Source organism: Odontesthes bonariensis, chromosome 2 (genome assembly GCF_027942865.1).
Source record: "Odontesthes bonariensis isolate fOdoBon6 chromosome 2, fOdoBon6.hap1, whole genome shotgun sequence".
Lineage (NCBI taxonomy): Eukaryota > Metazoa > Chordata > Actinopteri > Atheriniformes > Atherinopsidae > Odontesthes > Odontesthes bonariensis.
In genome coordinates, this window is record NC_134507.1 from 32,927,963 (window position 1) to 32,934,510 (window position 6,548).

At 48.8% G+C, this 6,548-nt stretch overlaps 12 non-coding genes across 12 annotated transcripts; all 12 read left to right on the top strand.

Annotated features, from left to right (window-relative positions):
- Positions 1–44: 44 nt before the first annotated feature.
- Positions 45–157, top strand: LOC142372911 (U5 spliceosomal RNA). Its single transcript, XR_012768354.1, has one exon. It is a non-coding gene; the product is annotated as a U5 spliceosomal RNA (small nuclear RNA).
- Positions 158–462: 305 nt separating this feature from the next.
- Positions 463–653, top strand: LOC142367628 (U2 spliceosomal RNA). The gene has a single exon (XR_012767136.1). It is a non-coding gene; the product is annotated as a U2 spliceosomal RNA (small nuclear RNA).
- A 364-nt stretch (positions 654–1,017) lies between these two features.
- LOC142370459 (5S ribosomal RNA) lies at positions 1,018–1,136 on the top strand. The gene has a single exon (XR_012767861.1). It is a non-coding gene; the product is annotated as a 5S ribosomal RNA (ribosomal RNA).
- A 613-nt stretch (positions 1,137–1,749) lies between these two features.
- Positions 1,750–1,862, top strand: LOC142372919 (U5 spliceosomal RNA). Its single transcript, XR_012768355.1, has one exon. It is a non-coding gene; the product is annotated as a U5 spliceosomal RNA (small nuclear RNA).
- A 305-nt stretch (positions 1,863–2,167) lies between these two features.
- On the top strand, positions 2,168–2,358 carry LOC142367632 (U2 spliceosomal RNA). Its single transcript, XR_012767137.1, has one exon. It is a non-coding gene; the product is annotated as a U2 spliceosomal RNA (small nuclear RNA).
- A 364-nt stretch (positions 2,359–2,722) lies between these two features.
- LOC142370531 (5S ribosomal RNA) lies at positions 2,723–2,841 on the top strand. Its single transcript, XR_012767865.1, has one exon. It is a non-coding gene; the product is annotated as a 5S ribosomal RNA (ribosomal RNA).
- A 613-nt stretch (positions 2,842–3,454) lies between these two features.
- LOC142372923 (U5 spliceosomal RNA) lies at positions 3,455–3,567 on the top strand. The gene has a single exon (XR_012768356.1). It is a non-coding gene; the product is annotated as a U5 spliceosomal RNA (small nuclear RNA).
- Positions 3,568–3,872: 305 nt separating this feature from the next.
- LOC142367636 (U2 spliceosomal RNA) lies at positions 3,873–4,063 on the top strand. Its single transcript, XR_012767138.1, has one exon. It is a non-coding gene; the product is annotated as a U2 spliceosomal RNA (small nuclear RNA).
- A 364-nt stretch (positions 4,064–4,427) lies between these two features.
- On the top strand, positions 4,428–4,546 carry LOC142370652 (5S ribosomal RNA). The gene has a single exon (XR_012767871.1). It is a non-coding gene; the product is annotated as a 5S ribosomal RNA (ribosomal RNA).
- A 613-nt stretch (positions 4,547–5,159) lies between these two features.
- On the top strand, positions 5,160–5,272 carry LOC142372929 (U5 spliceosomal RNA). The gene has a single exon (XR_012768359.1). It is a non-coding gene; the product is annotated as a U5 spliceosomal RNA (small nuclear RNA).
- A 305-nt stretch (positions 5,273–5,577) lies between these two features.
- On the top strand, positions 5,578–5,768 carry LOC142367640 (U2 spliceosomal RNA). Its single transcript, XR_012767139.1, has one exon. It is a non-coding gene; the product is annotated as a U2 spliceosomal RNA (small nuclear RNA).
- Positions 5,769–6,132: 364 nt separating this feature from the next.
- Positions 6,133–6,251, top strand: LOC142370729 (5S ribosomal RNA). The gene has a single exon (XR_012767873.1). It is a non-coding gene; the product is annotated as a 5S ribosomal RNA (ribosomal RNA).
- Positions 6,252–6,548: the final 297 nt, after the last annotated feature.

A 6,548-nucleotide genomic window follows, 5' to 3' on the forward strand; every position in this document is an offset into this window, starting at 1 on the left:
ATGCCAACTAGCCTGATGCACTGCTCCCGCAGTGTCAAATACTCGTACTCTGGTTTCTCTTCATAACGTACAAGTCTTTCGCCTTTTACTAAAGACTTCCGTGGAGAGCAGCATTAATGAGTTGTTTCTATTTTTGGAAGGCTTTACCTTTGCGGGTGAAGCCCATTCTGTCTGTGCAAAGGAAATCTTCTTGCTGTGCCAAGTGACTTCTCGGAGTAGAGTCACCTTATTTCTTGAGACCGTGCCCATGTTCAAAGCCTGGAGCGCTAAATTGTTGTTGTTTGAATGGTGCTCAGTGGAGCGGGCGGGAGTGCAAAGTTGTACCATCTGAAACGGCTGAAGAGTGCTCACTGCAGCGGGTGGGCGGAGGTGCAAAGTGACGCTTTGTAGGCAAAAAAAGAGCACCGCCACAAGTGCGCATTGTGCCAGGAAGGGCTCTCGGACGTGAAAGAGTGGAGGGTTATCGCTTCTCGGCCTTTTGGCTAAGATCAAGTGTAGTATCTGTTCTTATCAGTTTAATATCTGATACGTCCTCTATATGAGGACTACATATTAAATGGATTTTTAGGCACAGGGGTTGAAAAAGGGGCTTGCTCCGTTCACTCCACGCATCGACCCGGTACTGCAGTGCCGCCGGGAACGGTGCACTCTTCCCAACTCTTGTGAAATAACAAAACCAGCGGTACATGGTGGTAGTTTCAGGGAGCCATTGTATTCTGACTTCTAAAATGGAACTATAATCTTTAGAAAAGACGCAGTTTATGAGCACGTCGTGGGATTGAGCTTCCCTGGTTTCTCTGTATGACCATGAACACCAAACTACACACAGAGAACAGAGGAGCTTGACAGACACACACTAAGTTATCTGAGAGTCCCATTTTCAGCTGCAGAGAACAATCACATCAGGGAAGTCGACGTGCAGGCTCAACATCAGCCTCTCAAGCCAACTCTCTGGTAAAATAGGGGCAACGTATGGTTCCAGCACCTATGTAACACATATTTGTCACGGGGACTGTGGCTTACGGCCACACCGCCCTGAACACGCCCGATCTCGTCCGAACTCGGAAGCCAAGCAGGGTCGGGCCTGGTTAGTACTTGGATGGGAGACCGCTTGGGAATACCAGGTGCTGTAAGCATTTTTCTCTCTTGTCTTCTCTTCTCTCTGCATGTCTTTTGTTGAAACATCTGTTGATCACCCTGTGATCCATCTTGCTGATCCTGGATCTGCTAAGGTGTCCCAGGTCATGGTTGCCTTTGATCCTCATACATTTAACTTTGTCCTGACAAAGGAGCAGTTCCAAAAAGTCAAACAGGGACTGCCTTTGCATTTGACGCAGTCAAACTGCATGCGCCTGGAGAAGCCAAAAGGCTTACAGCACCTGGTATTCCCAGGCGGTCTCCCATCCAAGTACTAACCAGGCCCGACTCTGCTTAGCTTCTGAGATAAAACTCTGGCTTTTAGTCTGCGAAAAGAGAGTGAAAGTGAACTCCACTTTGAGATGGCTCTGGGATTGGGCCGACTGGGAGAATTGCTTGAAAAAAACCTCTACACCCAATGAGCGGTCAGAACAAAGCCTCAAGACCCCTAGTCTTTTGCACAGAGTAAAAGACAAAGCAGCCACTGAATAGGGCCCGATTGTTCCTACCTGGTCGGCCGAGGAGCCAGCGTCTCAACCAAGCAAAGCTCACCGTGGGGAAGGTGGCTATGCCAACTAGCCTGATGCACTGCTCCCGCAGTGTCAAATACTCGTACTCTGGTTTCTCTTCATAACGTACAAGTCTTTCGCCTTTTACTAAAGACTTCCGTGGAGAGCAGCATTAATGAGTTGTTTCTATTTTTGGAAGGCTTTACCTTTGCGGGTGAAGCCCATTCTGTCTGTGCAAAGGAAATCTTCTTGCTGTGCCAAGTGACTTCTCGGAGTAGAGTCACCTTATTTCTTGAGACCGTGCCCATGTTCAAAGCCTGGAGCGCTAAATTGTTGTTGTTTGAATGGTGCTCAGTGGAGCGGGCGGGAGTGCAAAGTTGTACCATCTGAAACGGCTGAAGAGTGCTCACTGCAGCGGGTGGGCGGAGGTGCAAAGTGACGCTTTGTAGGCAAAAAAAGAGCACCGCCACAAGTGCGCATTGTGCCAGGAAGGGCTCTCGGACGTGAAAGAGTGGAGGGTTATCGCTTCTCGGCCTTTTGGCTAAGATCAAGTGTAGTATCTGTTCTTATCAGTTTAATATCTGATACGTCCTCTATATGAGGACTACATATTAAATGGATTTTTAGGCACAGGGGTTGAAAAAGGGGCTTGCTCCGTTCACTCCACGCATCGACCCGGTACTGCAGTGCCGCCGGGAACGGTGCACTCTTCCCAACTCTTGTGAAATAACAAAACCAGCGGTACATGGTGGTAGTTTCAGGGAGCCATTGTATTCTGACTTCTAAAATGGAACTATAATCTTTAGAAAAGACGCAGTTTATGAGCACGTCGTGGGATTGAGCTTCCCTGGTTTCTCTGTATGACCATGAACACCAAACTACACACAGAGAACAGAGGAGCTTGACAGACACACACTAAGTTATCTGAGAGTCCCATTTTCAGCTGCAGAGAACAATCACATCAGGGAAGTCGACGTGCAGGCTCAACATCAGCCTCTCAAGCCAACTCTCTGGTAAAATAGGGGCAACGTATGGTTCCAGCACCTATGTAACACATATTTGTCACGGGGACTGTGGCTTACGGCCACACCGCCCTGAACACGCCCGATCTCGTCCGAACTCGGAAGCCAAGCAGGGTCGGGCCTGGTTAGTACTTGGATGGGAGACCGCTTGGGAATACCAGGTGCTGTAAGCATTTTTCTCTCTTGTCTTCTCTTCTCTCTGCATGTCTTTTGTTGAAACATCTGTTGATCACCCTGTGATCCATCTTGCTGATCCTGGATCTGCTAAGGTGTCCCAGGTCATGGTTGCCTTTGATCCTCATACATTTAACTTTGTCCTGACAAAGGAGCAGTTCCAAAAAGTCAAACAGGGACTGCCTTTGCATTTGACGCAGTCAAACTGCATGCGCCTGGAGAAGCCAAAAGGCTTACAGCACCTGGTATTCCCAGGCGGTCTCCCATCCAAGTACTAACCAGGCCCGACTCTGCTTAGCTTCTGAGATAAAACTCTGGCTTTTAGTCTGCGAAAAGAGAGTGAAAGTGAACTCCACTTTGAGATGGCTCTGGGATTGGGCCGACTGGGAGAATTGCTTGAAAAAAACCTCTACACCCAATGAGCGGTCAGAACAAAGCCTCAAGACCCCTAGTCTTTTGCACAGAGTAAAAGACAAAGCAGCCACTGAATAGGGCCCGATTGTTCCTACCTGGTCGGCCGAGGAGCCAGCGTCTCAACCAAGCAAAGCTCACCGTGGGGAAGGTGGCTATGCCAACTAGCCTGATGCACTGCTCCCGCAGTGTCAAATACTCGTACTCTGGTTTCTCTTCATAACGTACAAGTCTTTCGCCTTTTACTAAAGACTTCCGTGGAGAGCAGCATTAATGAGTTGTTTCTATTTTTGGAAGGCTTTACCTTTGCGGGTGAAGCCCATTCTGTCTGTGCAAAGGAAATCTTCTTGCTGTGCCAAGTGACTTCTCGGAGTAGAGTCACCTTATTTCTTGAGACCGTGCCCATGTTCAAAGCCTGGAGCGCTAAATTGTTGTTGTTTGAATGGTGCTCAGTGGAGCGGGCGGGAGTGCAAAGTTGTACCATCTGAAACGGCTGAAGAGTGCTCACTGCAGCGGGTGGGCGGAGGTGCAAAGTGACGCTTTGTAGGCAAAAAAAGAGCACCGCCACAAGTGCGCATTGTGCCAGGAAGGGCTCTCGGACGTGAAAGAGTGGAGGGTTATCGCTTCTCGGCCTTTTGGCTAAGATCAAGTGTAGTATCTGTTCTTATCAGTTTAATATCTGATACGTCCTCTATATGAGGACTACATATTAAATGGATTTTTAGGCACAGGGGTTGAAAAAGGGGCTTGCTCCGTTCACTCCACGCATCGACCCGGTACTGCAGTGCCGCCGGGAACGGTGCACTCTTCCCAACTCTTGTGAAATAACAAAACCAGCGGTACATGGTGGTAGTTTCAGGGAGCCATTGTATTCTGACTTCTAAAATGGAACTATAATCTTTAGAAAAGACGCAGTTTATGAGCACGTCGTGGGATTGAGCTTCCCTGGTTTCTCTGTATGACCATGAACACCAAACTACACACAGAGAACAGAGGAGCTTGACAGACACACACTAAGTTATCTGAGAGTCCCATTTTCAGCTGCAGAGAACAATCACATCAGGGAAGTCGACGTGCAGGCTCAACATCAGCCTCTCAAGCCAACTCTCTGGTAAAATAGGGGCAACGTATGGTTCCAGCACCTATGTAACACATATTTGTCACGGGGACTGTGGCTTACGGCCACACCGCCCTGAACACGCCCGATCTCGTCCGAACTCGGAAGCCAAGCAGGGTCGGGCCTGGTTAGTACTTGGATGGGAGACCGCTTGGGAATACCAGGTGCTGTAAGCATTTTTCTCTCTTGTCTTCTCTTCTCTCTGCATGTCTTTTGTTGAAACATCTGTTGATCACCCTGTGATCCATCTTGCTGATCCTGGATCTGCTAAGGTGTCCCAGGTCATGGTTGCCTTTGATCCTCATACATTTAACTTTGTCCTGACAAAGGAGCAGTTCCAAAAAGTCAAACAGGGACTGCCTTTGCATTTGACGCAGTCAAACTGCATGCGCCTGGAGAAGCCAAAAGGCTTACAGCACCTGGTATTCCCAGGCGGTCTCCCATCCAAGTACTAACCAGGCCCGACTCTGCTTAGCTTCTGAGATAAAACTCTGGCTTTTAGTCTGCGAAAAGAGAGTGAAAGTGAACTCCACTTTGAGATGGCTCTGGGATTGGGCCGACTGGGAGAATTGCTTGAAAAAAACCTCTACACCCAATGAGCGGTCAGAACAAAGCCTCAAGACCCCTAGTCTTTTGCACAGAGTAAAAGACAAAGCAGCCACTGAATAGGGCCCGATTGTTCCTACCTGGTCGGCCGAGGAGCCAGCGTCTCAACCAAGCAAAGCTCACCGTGGGGAAGGTGGCTATGCCAACTAGCCTGATGCACTGCTCCCGCAGTGTCAAATACTCGTACTCTGGTTTCTCTTCATAACGTACAAGTCTTTCGCCTTTTACTAAAGACTTCCGTGGAGAGCAGCATTAATGAGTTGTTTCTATTTTTGGAAGGCTTTACCTTTGCGGGTGAAGCCCATTCTGTCTGTGCAAAGGAAATCTTCTTGCTGTGCCAAGTGACTTCTCGGAGTAGAGTCACCTTATTTCTTGAGACCGTGCCCATGTTCAAAGCCTGGAGCGCTAAATTGTTGTTGTTTGAATGGTGCTCAGTGGAGCGGGCGGGAGTGCAAAGTTGTACCATCTGAAACGGCTGAAGAGTGCTCACTGCAGCGGGTGGGCGGAGGTGCAAAGTGACGCTTTGTAGGCAAAAAAAGAGCACCGCCACAAGTGCGCATTGTGCCAGGAAGGGCTCTCGGACGTGAAAGAGTGGAGGGTTATCGCTTCTCGGCCTTTTGGCTAAGATCAAGTGTAGTATCTGTTCTTATCAGTTTAATATCTGATACGTCCTCTATATGAGGACTACATATTAAATGGATTTTTAGGCACAGGGGTTGAAAAAGGGGCTTGCTCCGTTCACTCCACGCATCGACCCGGTACTGCAGTGCCGCCGGGAACGGTGCACTCTTCCCAACTCTTGTGAAATAACAAAACCAGCGGTACATGGTGGTAGTTTCAGGGAGCCATTGTATTCTGACTTCTAAAATGGAACTAAAATCTTTAGAAAAGACGCAGTTTATGAGCACGTCGTGGGATTGAGCTTCCCTGGTTTCTCTGTATGACCATGAACACCAAACTACACACAGAGAACAGAGGAGCTTGACAGACACACACTAAGTTATCTGAGAGTCCCATTTTCAGCTGCAGAGAACAATCACATCAGGGAAGTCGACGTGCAGGCTCAACATCAGCCTCTCAAGCCAACTCTCTGGTAAAATAGGGGCAACGTATGGTTCCAGCACCTATGTAACACATATTTGTCACGGGGACTGTGGCTTACGGCCACACCGCCCTGAACACGCCCGATCTCGTCCGAACTCGGAAGCCAAGCAGGGTCGGGCCTGGTTAGTACTTGGATGGGAGACCGCTTGGGAATACCAGGTGCTGTAAGCATTTTTCTCTCTTGTCTTCTCTTCTCTCTGCATGTCTTTTGTTGAAACATCTGTTGATCACCCTGTGATCCATCTTGCTGATCCTGGATCTGCTAAGGTGTCCCAGGTCATGGTTGCCTTTGATCCTCATACATTTAACTTTGTCCTGACAAAGGAGCAGTTCCAAAAAGTCAAACAGGGACTGCCTTTGCATTTGACGCAGTCAAACTGCATGCGCCTGGAGAAGCCAAAAGGCTTACAGCACCTGGTATTCCCAGGCGGTCTCCCATCCAAGTACTAACCAGGCCCGACTCTGCTT